General features: G+C 35.7%; 1 protein-coding gene across 1 annotated transcript in view; it reads left to right on the forward strand.

Annotated features, from left to right (window-relative positions):
- The first annotated feature begins 12595 nt into the window (after positions 1-12595).
- The window catches only part of MIPOL1 (mirror-image polydactyly 1), a 151614-nt gene continuing 149254 nt past the window's right edge, over positions 12596-14955 (forward strand). The window contains exon 1 of the mRNA XM_062494999.1: positions 12596-12682. The gene's annotated coding sequence lies outside the window, so the exon portion shown is untranslated. The remainder of the gene's footprint in view (positions 12683-14955) is intronic.

Raw genomic sequence — 14955 nt, forward strand, 5'->3', positions numbered from 1 at the left:
AAATTAATCACAGAAGTATAGTGTCGGCATGAATTAATTATGCAAGCAAACCAAATGGCTATTTCATTTTTTTTTTGAAATGCCAAGAGTTTAAGGAGTTCTTTTGTCTCAATAGCCAGAATTCACTGGGAAAAGTCTTAGTATGTTTAAGGTAATGGGAAAATGTTGCTTTCAGTACATCCTACAGAGGTCCTGTTTAAAACAGATGACAGTCTGTCACGTTCAGTAGCACATCAGTCATCAGATTTATTCTAATTCCTTAAGCTGAACATTTCATTCAAGCCTGTAGATTGTCTTGTCAAGCTACCAAAAGCCTCATAGTTTTTCTGTCAAGCATAGAGTTGCACCAGCAGTTCACAAATAAATGCTAAGCTGCAAAAATACTGTTTATTTTCTTTAACCTTTTATTCAGTTAACTACACTGTTCTTTCGTGTTATTTTCTCCACATGTGTTTATCACAAGGCATTCGTGGGACTGCTTCCTAAACATGCCTCATCCTGACCATAGCCACTTCAGACCAAGGACCACTCATTTTGGGGCATGTTGTTTTTACTTGTAGCAGTCTAGACCACCGTAGTTATCACATTCCTGCTCTAATCACAAAGTCTGCCCAGTGAGCAGCTTCATTTGCTGCAGATGTGAAGGAATCCCACTGCTGCTGCACCAGCAGCTTTGGTGTGGCCAGCCTGGCGTTGTGCAGAGTGGCTGTGGACTTCTTGCCCTGTATGGGAAGTGACACTTTTGCTGTCAGCCCAGATAGCCATAACATTCTTTGTATTTATTCATCACAATCTTTCTAGGATATTTTCTCATGCTGTATTGTGTATATCTGTGTCTTTTTTTTTTTTTTTTCATTTCCTGGCCATCACTAATTCTGAGCTTTTTGCTTTAAATGAAGTCTTCTGTGTAAACCATATCACTTGCTTATGAAGTCTACTTAAGCCTTAGATGGTGGTGAGAACTTGACTTGAGACATACTTTCTTTGAAGTCAACATATGTACATCAGAGGTGATAAAACATTGGGGATGATTAGTGGAAGTTAATTAATTGAATTAAGGAAAGAAACCATTAGATTGGTGCATTTGTATAAATTACATTTAAGGCCAAATAATTACTTGTAAAGTACTGAAAGCCTCATGTCCATATAAGACTAATCTCTGTATTAAAATGCTAATGCTATGGCATTCAATATAAAGTTGTGACTGTCCTTTAATACGAAAAATACTTATTTGGTTGTCTCTTTTAGCTATTAAAAAATTAAATTTAGGCAGTCTGTTAATAATTTTCCAACATCACCGATTTCAGAACTCTACATTTTACTTCTAATTCTTCACCGTAACTTGTGATTTATTCTAATTTTTTTTCCTGTCATTTACATGCAGTGCTAATTTTTTTCTCTTAATCTGGTGTTTTTCTTTGTTTTAAAACCCTACTCTCTTTAATACTTTTTCTTGGTCTGTTAAATGACCAGTGTATTCTTTTAGCAGGCTTATTCTTTGAATGGATATTCTAAAAGACACATTATACATGTCTAAAAAGGAGCTGTGGGGTTGAAGCCCTAGATAAAATTAAAGCCTGAGTATATAAAAAAAAGATTGTTAAAATGTCAAGATAATGAAAAGTCAGAAAATAAATTATACCTATTATTAATTTTGAATTGTATTCAAACATAGAAATACATATCATAGACAAAAGCTGATTACAGAGAGATAAAATTCAATTTTACACTAGGATAATTGTTTTATGTATTTTACATTTATTTATAAGATCAGATAAAGGCCTGGAATTCTCAATATAAATCACAGTATGGTCCTGATGAATGCCAAAGTCAGTAAAAGGAAACCCCTTCACTTGCAAAACACATTGCTACTGCAGAAAATACAAGGTGAATAGAATGAAACTGATAAACACCATCTTTCCTACTCGACATTCTTTACTTGCATTATATTGTTAGAGCTTGGAGTAGTTCTGGTTTTTCAAAGGAGTGAATAGGTATCAGTGCTCTCAGCATCTTGCCATATATTGTCTGTAGCCAAATTAACATACCTTTGCTAAGTAGAGAATATTGTAAAACTTACTTGAGGTCTGTGAGTGACAGTGGAACTATTGTCACAGTAACACTCTGAAATTAGATTATTGGTGCTATTCAAGTGGACTTGCATGTGCTTAATGTAGTTGATGGATTCAAATGCCACATAGATGGTGGCGCCCATTATTTAAGAGTACATTTTTGCAATAAACTACTTCCTATCAGGAAGGCTTATTTTATCCAGAAATCCCTGGTATGTCTTCAAGAGAAGGAAATACAACTATTTTTCAGACTTAACAGGGTAATAAAATGTATTCTATGTTCTCACAGAAGTGACTTTGTGTCGGGTACCTCAGCTGAGCATCTGGGTCAAATTGAACTAAAGAAGACACCCTCTTAGTAAACTGAATTTCAAGTTAGAATTTGAAACATGCAGATAGTGAGCTGAAATGACTGCCATTCATCGTACCACACGTAACAATACATAAGATGTAGTGTTCAGTGATGGGTTTTCATATGTCGCTTATTGAAGCTTTTGAGTCCTTGGACAATAAAAAAACAGAGTTCTAGACATGGCATCTGCTTCACAAAAAAAGTGTCACTAGACCTGACAGGTTATTTCATTAAGCTGGACATTTTTTACAAGTTTTGGCTTCCAAAACATGTCTTCATCAGCTGCCTTTATTCAGCAGCAAGGAGTTCGACACTTGTTGCTTTTTACAGGTTCTAGCTTTTTTGGCCTTCTGTGTCACTGAGGTCAGGAATTTGCACTGTTACCTGAGTAGATCATGCCAGAGAGTTGTGGCAATGAGTAGTGACTCTATATCTATAGGGTGAGGAACTGGGGTCACTGAGCAGCTCTTCTAGGTAAGTGCTGGGATTACAAATGGTCTTTTGTTTGCTTTCAAAGTTACAAGTTTTTTATAAGCTTGTAACCTGTTCTGCTTCAGCAAAGGAAGGGCCAGTGCTACAGGGTCAGAGTTTGATCTTTGATTCCTTAGATAGGATTCAGGGTAAATGGTTTTGCATGCCGAGTGGCTTAACAGCTATGGAGTTCTAGTACGGTGCTTGGTGAGCTTCTGCACAGGCAGTAGCTCAGCAGCTTTCATCTGCTGGGCAGGTGATGAGATGGCTGAGGTCTGCTTCCATGTAATCAGGCTTTCTTTCCAAATGCAGAAAATTGACTAGACTGCAGAAGTACTGATACAAAAATGCGCCTACCTGTGAGAATAGATTCATCTTCCATTTTTTGATACAGTTGTATTTCTTTCAGGATCGTAGTGAGGCAATTCCTGATTCAATACAATTGTGAAAGGGCAGTAATGAACTCTGTCCACCTGTTTGTTCATGTATCCTGAAATACAGAAGAATGAAGCATCCATGAAGGATTCCCTTGTCATAAAAGTTATGGATTAGAGTGTTATGGGTGTTTCTAGAGGCTATTATTGTGGGATGTACAGTCAACCAGTTAAGGGTGTTCAAGTTAGTTTTCTGCATGACAGCAGCATAAATGTAGGGTGATATAAATATGCCTGGGAGCAATCTTGAGCTTCTTGCTTTATGGACTCAGAATTTGATGGTAGCAAGAATAAACAGAGTTGTGGGGTGTAACACTTTGCACAGTGTACTGAAGGTGACTGCTGTGAAGGTGTACAAGGTAACTCTAATTAAAACAGTTTCCCCTTGAAATGTAATTTTGTTCCTCCTCTTCACTATCCAGTGGTAGACTAATATTTGTCTCCGGAATGTTTTTCCAGGATCTGAAGTGGAATTACAGTATCTGAAGGTTACTAAATATTAGGCAAAAAAATTATAATTCTCTTCATAGTTTAAAAGTATCTTTCATATTTCAAAAACCCTCCTGGATGTACAATTCTTTTGGCAAACATTCACTGTCTTGCACTAGAGAGAAAACTTGCTATAAATAGGATAGGCTGCTTTCATAGTGAGGTTCCCCTCCAGCTGTATCCAAATTTGCCTTAAAACTTAACAACCAAAAAAAAAAAAAAAAAAAAAAAAATTCAAACTAGGTACTTTATTGAGAACCCATTTAGTGTTACATATGACACTTTCTTTCCAATAATACAGCCATTCAGCTCATTAGAAAGGTTGGGGAAATTAAGAGTTATATGTACATCTTCAGCTCTTAAAAATCTGACATGTAATAAAAAACAGTGATGGATTTTTTAAAAACTGTAATCCCATAGAATATCATTCTTGAAGTGTGAAAGTGTTACTGTTTAGTAATACAGGAATTATACTGTAAATAAAAATTTTGTTCCACTTGCTATAGAAATTCATTCAGATTAATGTTAATCTCCAGCTAGAAAGAAGTTCATAAAAATTAACAGATGTTATCCAAAATGTTTTGAAAAAAAACCTTTAGCTCACCTGCTTAAAGAAAAATGTGATCAGAGCCTGAGTTTTCTCATTATGGGGTCTCTGCACTTCTCAAATGCCTTGATAAACAGGTTTTTAGGGAGGTGACTATTAATAGATATCTGAGTGTAAGTATGTTTTTTCACTCTGTCCTGAAAACACTGTGGAAAACCTTCTAAATACTAAAGTGCCTTTTCCTTAGGTTTAGTTTATATATAGTATCTTTGATAATAAACAAAAATAATCTTGCACCTCAACAAAGTTCAGTGTGGTGAGTAAATTGACTTGAATTCACTTAACTCTTTTCAGGCAGACAGCAAGTTATGGCAAAAACAGCAACCTTTCCACAATACCTCCTTTCCCAAACCAGACTGTTCAGCAGATGCACAGTCCAGCTGAAGAACTGAGTACGGTGGAATGCTTTCTTTGGATAAGCAGAAATATAAACAAAAATAACTGATTAGATATTGTGACCTTAAAGTCTGTAAGAATTAAGAGACAAATGTTGAAGACCACTGAAAGCAGTGTCAAAGGGTCATAACTTATACCAGAGAAAATATGCCTCTTTTTTTTTTTTTTTTTTTCTTTACATGTAAGTCTGAATGTGTTAAGATTTGCCTTTGACAGTAAGGAGTTATGAAAGCACAAAAATAAGAAAAGTTGCTTTCATTTATAATTAATTCTAGGAAATATTTCAGAAGACTTTATTCTTTCCTCATAGTTGGTCTGTGAAAAACAAAGTTATTTTAGGAGTTTTCTTAGTGTTATTATTAGGCACAGACAGCCTACTAATGCACATACCTAACTTTGTCAGGTGCTCCTTCAGCATGAAAGGGGAGATAAAACTGTGGAGCCTGCAAGTCTTGCAACTTCACAATGTCCAGGAATGTCTTAAGAATTATGCTGAGTATTTGAACTGTTGGTCAGATTTTCCCTTTTCTAAATCTTGTATTTTATCTACACTTCTATAGCTACAAAATCTTGGGGGTTTTTTAATCTTTTAGTAATGCCAAGCAGTGAAATACATAACTACATCATCTGACAAACAAGCCTCAAAATATTCAGCACAATTACGTGCAAGAGAAAGCAGCCATCAGAATAAGTGTGGGTTTCAGAAATACTAAGGAAGGGTTTTTCTTCCTTCATCTACTAAGTGGATTTAGAACTCCTTTGCTCCACCCAGTAATAACTGGTCTGTGGCCAGTATTCTGCTGCTGTCTCAGCTCTAGTGTTTCGGCCATGAAAACGTGTGTATATTGATGAATCAAGGAATAATTAATGCAAGGTATTGGAATATAGGATGAACTTGCAAGAAATAATAAAACATCCATCTGTTTCCTTTTACGAAAAAAAAGCAAAAAACCAAAACCTCAAATATAATAATTTTGCTGAAAATGGCTAGATAATCCTAGGTCTTGAATTTTTCAATGATTTTTTTTTTCCATTTGTCTGTTTGGAAAGAATCTGATGTTAAGACTCAGAACCCCTAAGAAGTTTTTTCTGTCAGTTGTATAACCCACAACTTATATGAATGAAACTCTTTGTAGTTTATATTCTCAGAGGAATTCTTTGGGGCTTCTCCACTGTAAATTACTCTCATGGTTTTGGCTGAATTAGTTGCTTACTAAGGGTTTAAAATGAACTTAATTCAAAATCCAGTAAACAAAGTTGTGTTTTTTAAAAAACATATTTGTCCACCTACTTCATTCTGTGTGTTGTATATCATAAATAATCAAAAGATTGAAAAATGAGAATGTTCCACATATTCAAACACTAAATAAAATTTTTAAAAAACTAGACTATTTCATTAGCTGAAAAGGAGCAGAAATGACAGCGTTTTCATTATGTGTGTTGTGACATTTCTGCTTGTATTTAAAATTGTTCTTCCTTATTTTGGAAGACCTTTTGTAACTAAGTTTTCCATTATTTGTAACTTTTAGCATTTTAGACTGATTTTTTTTTTCACATCAGAAATTTCCAGCCTACTATGTGAAGTTGACTTATTTTTTGTAAGTTTCAGCAGAGAGAATATTTAGATTTTTTTTTTTTCCAAACAAGAGTTCAAGGATGAATATGTTGTTTTCCCTGACAAAAACAAAACAAAACAAAACAAAACATAACAAAAAAAAAACCAACCAAACAAAAAAGCAGCAATTTGATTGCTAGCCTCGTACATTAATATGTTTTTCATTGCTTTCTTAAAGTTTGGCAGGGAAATTGATCCACTGTCAGAAATATCTTGTTTGTGACTGATGAGCTAACTTCAGCTAGTGCCTCTTTCTTTTCCTTTTTTTTTTTTTCTCTTTTTGTTGTTTGCTTGTTTTTCTGTGATTTTCAACTGCCTGGCACTGATTCACAGTCTATGATGAGTCCCTTTAATGTTGTACCTTTCTTTGTTGGTGCAACATCAGGAAACAAGGCAGCAATTGGTATGGTGCTGAATGTTTGCAGGTTTAGCCTCTTCAGTCTTCAGCTTACATTTAAATTCTGGACATTCTCAACAGACTTATTTCACTGAGATGTCTCTGGTTCTCATTGAGTTTTGGCCCACCTCAGAATATCTTATTCTTCTCTGGGAGTCCAAGACCATTTCTGAATGTGTATCTTGTTGTTTTGAATTGTACTTGTTTTCAGATTTTTTTGATACTGCAATAAATGTCAGGGAAGCATCTGGATTAATTTTCCAAAATCACTAACCTAGTAATCATACCTAAATAAGTAACTGCACATAAGGCATGCTGTAGATCATGCATGTTAAGTGTGTTGTAAAGCACACAGTCAATGCATAAGTGCTGAAAATGCTCAGAAATGTTGTTGTTGGAGTGTAGCAAACATAAAATCATAGGATAAAATGGCTTGGAAAAGACATTTAAGATCATCAAGTCCAACCATTAATGCAGAACTTCCAAGACGACCACTAGACCATATTCCCTAGTACCACATCTACACATCTTTTAAATACATCCAGGGATGGTGATTCCGCCACTTCCCTCAGCAGCCTGTCCCAAATCTTGCCAAACCTTTCTGTGAGGAAATTTTCCCTAATATCCAATCTTCACCTTCTCTTGTGTCACCTGAGATCATTAACTCTTGACTTATTGCTTGTTACTTGGACGAAGAGACCCCTGCCTCACTACAGCCTCCTTTGAGGTAGTTGGAGAGAGCAGTAAGGTCTTCTCTGAGCCTCCTTTTCTCCAGGCTAAACATCACAACTCCCTCAGCAGCTTCTCATACAGCTTGTGGTCTAGACCCTTTCCCAGCTTCATTGTTCTTTGGACAGATCGTGAGGTGTGCCATTTCTCTGTAACTTCCACTTCTTGCTTACATGGGTGAAGTTACTACTTATGGTCAGTGAAGCGACTATGTATTGGATCTAGTTGCTAAATTAAAAAAATAAAAAACAAAACAAAATCAGAAGGTCAGGCAAGTCTGTATGGTTATTGAGTGAAAATGTATGTGGTTCCCACCTGAACAACACTGTTCCTACACTTTTACTGCTGTGCAAGTATGGTTAAGGGAGTAACTATGCTTGTAGTTGAAGGATAGCTTTCTCTTCAGGTTGTTATCTAAGTAAAGGATAGTTAATTTGCTTGTAAAAAACGAATAGGGCTAATGTGGAGTCAGTGTTATTTTATTTCTCTGAGCTTTTTAGCTTGTGAAATTTCAGGTGATCTGATCCTTTTCAGCAGCTGAAGCATACACTATAGAATTGGAGTGGTTGCATAATTCGGGTAGAACCAATGCACTGGATATGTTGCTTTCTGACAGCAGTGGAGGCACATTTGTGTTTTCATGCTGTTTAAAACAGCCTGACAAATACATAACTGGTGCAGCTGTATTTCCCTACAGGAAACCAACAGGCCCCTCTCAGTCCCTACATACACGACTAAATCTTGAAAGGTTGGCACATTTCTGACAGGTCTCTACATGTTCAGTGTTCATGATAGTTTTTGGTTAGGCTCCAATATCCACACTGTTTTTAGCCTTTATGCTTTTTATTTTTACTGCATTTGCTGTCAGGAAAAATGGTGCTATTTGAAGGTACCTTGAGAAATGTGTATTGGCTGGATGAATCAAATTGCTCTGCTTCAGTGTGGTTTTTTGCTTCCTTTTCTTCATTGAGCCCCTGTTCAGTCTTACATCTTTCTGTGAAGGCAGCCAAGCAATTGGAATGCTTTTGGCAGAAGACATAATTTCTGCTTATTGCTATTACTTGTACTAGTGGTTTTCTAATTTGGCACTGAGTTACTACTTAACATTTTTATGTGCATACAATATTTTGTGATTTTATTTTTGCTTTTATGGTAAAATCTGGGCTTGCAACTCAGTTCTGTGATAAAGGAAATTATGAATTGGGGTTTTGGGAATTTCAGTATACTGAATACTATGCAATTAATTTTGCAAACATAAGCACTCTAGATTCATGTTTCTTGAAATATTTCTGTAGTTCACTTTGGAGTTCTTTATTCACAATAATGTTTTTACAAGTTTGGGGGAAGGATGGATTTTGTGGGGCTTGAGGCCAGAGCTTTCAGAAAGACAGGTAAAATAACTGTATCAGTAGTTCATTTTTGGTTTACTGAAGAATGATGTGCAAACCAGTATTTGACATTTAGCCTTATACCAAATGGTCCAGTCATGTAGCAAACTGAAGAAAATTGAGTGTTGAAGACCAGTAGGGCTCAAAATGCTGTGCATATATTGCTGTTGCACTGTTTCCTCCCTGTTGGCATTTAGCCTGTCTGCCACATGGGTGGTCTTTGGTTATGTCTCCCTGCTATTTGGTGTTGGTTGGTTCTATTGGCCTACTCTGTAAAGCAGAAAGCAACCTAGTATTTTTTCTGTTACAGGAATTCTAGTTCTGGTGGGTTTGTTTTGTTGCAATCCTTAGAATAAGAAAATGGGTAGGCTGGAATTGCATATCATCCAGTTCAGAATGAGGAAATCTCCAGAGTTAGGTTGGGTTGTTATATCCAGGTAAGTTTTGACCATGTCCAGCTATAGAGATTCTGTAACTTTTCTAAGCAACTTCCTCGCTGTGAAAAATTTGTTCTTACCCATAACTCTGAGTTTTCTGTGTTACAGCTTGTCTCTCTCAGAAGGATCTCTCTCTGTCTTCTCTATATTTGCTCACATGGCAGCTAAAACCCAATAAAATCCCTGTTTAGCCTTTTGTCCTTAAAACCAACTAACCAAACTCTTGCAAACTTCTCATAACTCATGTCCCTAATCATCTTGAGTCACCTGCTGGACTTAGTTCAGAATATCCATTAGCAGGTCAAACCAGAGGCAGCATTCGGTGCCAAAGAGGGGGATTTAATGACTTGCTTCTGTCTGCTGGCTACAATCCTGTCAACAGAGTGTAGTACACAGGTAGCCCTTACCACTGTGTAGTGCTGATTCTACTAAAATATTCTCTTGGCTCCAGATAAGACAACAGCTAATTTAAAATGCTCATATTTGTTCCTATCTGAAAAGGCTACGGAAATTACAGTCTGGTTGTAAAATGTTTAGAAATTGAGATCTGGCTGTCTATAACAATATATAATGTGATACATAATACTGAGTTTTTAGGCCAGTGAAGAGTTTACAACAAAACTGAAGAATGGCTAAATGATTTGGCTGTTCACACCTGATTGGAGCATGTCATAGTTTTATCATTAGAATGAAAATATTGTTAGTTGGAGTGTCACAGAAGAAAGCTGCTTTGCAGAACGCACAGCAAGATGAGAAAAGCTGTGAAAAAAAGGAGAGAGTCTTTGACAAGATTCTCTGCAGCTTTCTTTGCATTTCAAAGAGGTTGTGGGCAGGGGAAAAGGCATGTATTATCAAAGAGAAGACAAAAGTAAGGAAAAAGAAAAGAATTGAAGGACAAAGGACAGCTAAAAACTGTGAAAAAAGACAACAGAGCAGGCTGAAGATTGTTTAGTAAATAAAATACAAATTAAGATTGTTAATGTGAAAACGAGTATATGTCAGAGGGCAGAAGAGATAGGGGGTTGTTCATGTACTAATATGCACATAAACATTTCCTGATGCACAGAGAGAGAATTGAGGCTTGAAGACACTTAGTTCAAGTTAGGGAGAAAAAATGAAGAACACCTGTCCCTTATCCAACTAAGTTTAATTTAGGAATAGGTGAAACCTGTTATAAACCAGTTGGTTTCATGCATTTTTATGCCTACTCTCATGCCTTCATGAAAAGCATGACGAAGACGGTAAGTGCTCTTTGGCTTATAGGATACCATTATTAAAAACACCAGATGGAAATTTTGTAGTGAGCATATGAAGAAACTGCTGCAGCAACAGAGGAAGATTATCTGAGCCCTGTTTCTTCATGTCTTTTCTTATTTATGCAGGTTAGTTGAAACCAACTGCGTATGTCTTATCTCCTTTTGGGTCAAGAATCAGCAGAGAAGAAAAGCCAGGGATTACTGCTTCACTTTGCCCTCTGGGAAAATGTTTTTATCAATCTTCCAGATAATGAAGTTACTTCTATTAACCAAAGTCTTGAAGTCTTTTTAGCAATGTGAGAGTTTATAAATTTGAAAAATAGTAATTCATCCAGTTCTAAGGTTAATCCACTTGTCTGTATTTAATATTCTTTTTAAGAGAAACAGAATGCATGAGCTACTTGTATTTTAAAGCATATAAAAGTAGTAGAATACAATGCAATAAAATAAGGTTCTCTGTAATCAAAGTGTGTTCCATTTCACAGCTTTTAAGTATCTAACAGATGAGTTGTTATTCCACTTGTAAAAAATACTTGAATTGGCTATCTCTGCTATTCTTTGACTAGTGTTTTTGCAACTGTCCAAAACTAGTTTTAACTTTCTTTGAATTGCCTTAGATTTCTGATACGCCATAAAGTTTCTTAAGATAGGGAGAAAATATGACTCTTTTTGGAGGACTGTATCATTGAACCAAAATTTGACATCCACCTGGGCTAAGAAAACTGTTTGTTCCCTGGGGAAATGCTTTGAGAAGGTAGCTGGTTTTTATGTAGAATACCCTCCTAAGTTAATTTTTTTAGTTTAGCATGCCCTGAGGCAAAACGTTTTGAGATATTTTAGAAGATCCTGCCAATCTAATTAGTCTTACGGGAATAATGCTAAATTCATTCTCTATTTCCATCTTCATGAACTATATGGTACTTCATCCTGCACTCTCAATGGTAACTGTCAACTGCATCTTTAAGGGGCCAAAAACTGGCTCAGTGCTGTTCCAAGGAGTAGTTGGAACTGTTCTCTTGTTCTGCCGGAGGTGGGGCAGGTGGGATAGGCCTCTGTGTGGGAAAACTCTTCCAAGACTGGAGGATTTTTGCTGAAGAATGGATGAATTCGGTCAAGAGCAGCAAACATTTGCATCCTGTTGCAGCAGCTAAGGTCGTGATTCAGTGGTTGACTTCAAATTCTTTCAAGGCAAGACCAAGGAATGGGGGTTTGCAGTCACTGGGTCTCCATATAGAGTGGTCCCAACAGTTTCTGTTCCTGAGGAGGGGACTCAGTTACTGAACTCCAGCTTAGGAGACGGACTTCTAAGTCCAGCCCAGGGAGAGAAAAAACTGGCCTTAGTGTTGCTGTGGTGCTCTTGTGGGGTTGGAGTTACCGTGGGCTGCTCCTTTGTATAGCAGTTATTCTAGAGATACTCAAGATATGTTACTTTTATATACCTTGTTTTTATTTGATTCCTGTGAAGTGTTTGTGTTGATGAGTAATTCAAATTGGTATTGGTATGCCATCCTTTTGAAGAAGCTGTTATTTTGCTTAGATTTCTTTTCCTCCTAAAATCCATTCGTATCCCAAGGTACTGAAAGGCAAAGTATTTTAAACATGTTTTTGCAGAATATTTTCCTGAATGGATGAGGAAACAGTCATTCCAGTTAGCACTCTATAAAAAAGTGAAGGAACTGCGGTGAGCTTAATTTTCCACTTTTGTCTGTCATAGACGTAAATAATTCAAACATATAAGCATGGAAAGAAGTTAACAGTTCAAAACTGGGACTGCATAAGTCTTACAGGATAATATTAATATTTCCCACGTGTTTCAATTTGACATTCTTAAGAAAAAGGTCAGTTTTCCTGAAGTATGAACCATTTAATAGTTAATGCTGTTTTTCCCTGGGCTCCTGTGATAAACTAGAATGTGCATGTATTTCATGCGTATGCTTATGTAATTAGGCATCAACTAATTTTTTTCTCTTTGGAAAATACTTCTCCAAATCAGCACTCCATATATAAAGAGTAAAGATTATATCATCTGTTTGTTTAAGGTAAGCATTAGGACAGGTATTATTATTTTATAATAGATTCTTAATCCCTTGTCTGTGAAGTGTTGATGTTTTCATTAGAGTTAAAATATGTTGCATGTGTACAGAAAGCCTGAAATCTCAGTGTGTGCTCCTATCAATTTTAATTATTTGAATCATTAGAACAGCTAATTTTTTGCTTAAGGGTACACCAATGTACCACTGAATCTGTTTTTTAAGGTTTTTTCCAGTTTAATGTCTGAATCCAAATTCATAAAGAGTTGGAAAAATGAGATGTCTGAGCTATAGGATTCACAGGGATTTTATATGAAGCCTATTTAATCAGGATAACACTGTTATTAATATTCATAAAGTCAGCTGGAACACAAATGACAGACTATGGAGCCTAAAATTTTTTACTTGTGAATTTATTAAAAGCAGCTTAAAAAATTAATGGAATTTAAGTAAAGTTGACGAAAATGAAAATCTTATGTTAGCAGAAAAAATCTATATTAGAACTTTGTCTAAGACCATCTTGCATTGATATCTTTGACAGATTTCATTGGTACTTAAAGAAGAAAGATGCATGAATGGTCATTTAAAAGGATTTAAACACATTGGCACATTAATTTTTACATGAATAATAAGTAGCTTCCAAAAGCAATTAACTTACAGTGTACAAGATTTGAATAGAAAAATAGGACTGTGACATCAAAGGGCAAAGCAAATGTGCAGTACATTTTAAACTTTTAATAATACGACTTCTTAAAATAATTTTTTTTCTTTTCCACAGTAAGTAAAGTAACACACAAGGTATTTTGTACAGCTTGGGTTTGTTTTGAAATACACGAAGATCTGGAACAAATAAATTTTTTATGCCTAAGTGCTAGTGGTAAAGAACAATTTTAAGGCTTTTACATTGATCAGATGCTTCTGTATCAAGCTTTCCTACAGTTTGTGTGGAAAAATAGGTATATACTGACCACAGTGTGTAACTTCTCTCCCATGCTGCTATGTGCAGCATTGGGAACCATTTATCTTTGTAGATGGCAAAACAGTTAGGTCTGAAAGTTCTTTTATTATTGTACCTAACTATTAATTCTATGTGACTGTTGCATTTTATATTCAACCAATAGGGACATTTTTTTAAAGTTATTTTCACTTTCTTTCATGATGTCCTAGTCATTCTACACTAGTACAAGTTGGATAAATAAATAGTGAGTAAGGAAATTAGATTTAAAATTACTTCTAACATTTGGGTTATGGTTTCATTTTGTATTTTCAGTTCTGTCTTGGTCTACCAGTACACTTTCTTTTAATCTCCAGCTTTCTTTTCCTCTCATTATTACACAGATTGATTATTAACAGATTGTCTTCAAATTAAAGTACTCGATTTTTCTGATGATTCCTTGTGTGAAAACCTTAATGGCCACTTCCGATAGTTTTTTAAAAGGTGACTTTTAACACTCACTGAATAATGATGGTTCAATAAGTTTTGGTTCTAAAAATACCTTATGTTCAAGGTGCTTTCTGTAAAGGTACATCTTGAACAACAAGTAAGTGTTGTGCACAAGTCAGCTACCTATTGCAGTGTCTGAGTTCAGAGCAACTAGTTTAAATTCTTAGTCTCTGGAATATTTTGTTGCTATGTATCCTAACTTTTTTTTTCAAATTATGGGGAAACAAATTGGCACAGCCTCAGGAGCCCCAAAAATCTTTCCATTTTGCTTTGATCGAAAGGTGACTTTAATCTGATATCAACAATTTTTTAAATTTTCTCTATGTTTAAACCAGAAAATTCCTATTAGTTAGAAGAACCTCTTTCACCTATGAAGACAAAGTCCATAAAATGAGCCTCTTGACTTCAGTCATGAATTTTTCCTGTGCCATAGTCTATTATTTCCGGGAGAGGGCAGCATTTTCCTATATCAGCTACAGAGAGGCACATGCCCTGCTTAGACTGTCAATGTTTCTTGTAATTACTCCCAGTATATTTGTTGCTTGCTTATGAATTAACTTGCATTTATGGAACTAAATCATTCCAATCATTTAATTACACCTGAGGAGCTGAACTATAATTGCTTGCTTCCAGCTAGGATCTGATATGGCTTGAGCAGTATTAATTTGGTGTTTACTTTTCTGAGTGCTAAAAGCATTAAAATGATTGTGCAATGGGATTACATTTTACTAATTGCTGGCATTCATTAGCTGGGTAAATGGCGAGGAAGAATGACTGTATATTGTGGAGGGATAAAATTATGGTTTTAAATAGTATATTACTAGACACATTAAGGCCC

The sequence above is a fragment of the Cinclus cinclus genome, chromosome 6, assembly GCF_963662255.1.
Source record: "Cinclus cinclus chromosome 6, bCinCin1.1, whole genome shotgun sequence".
NCBI classification, from domain to species: Eukaryota; Metazoa; Chordata; class Aves; order Passeriformes; family Cinclidae; genus Cinclus; species Cinclus cinclus.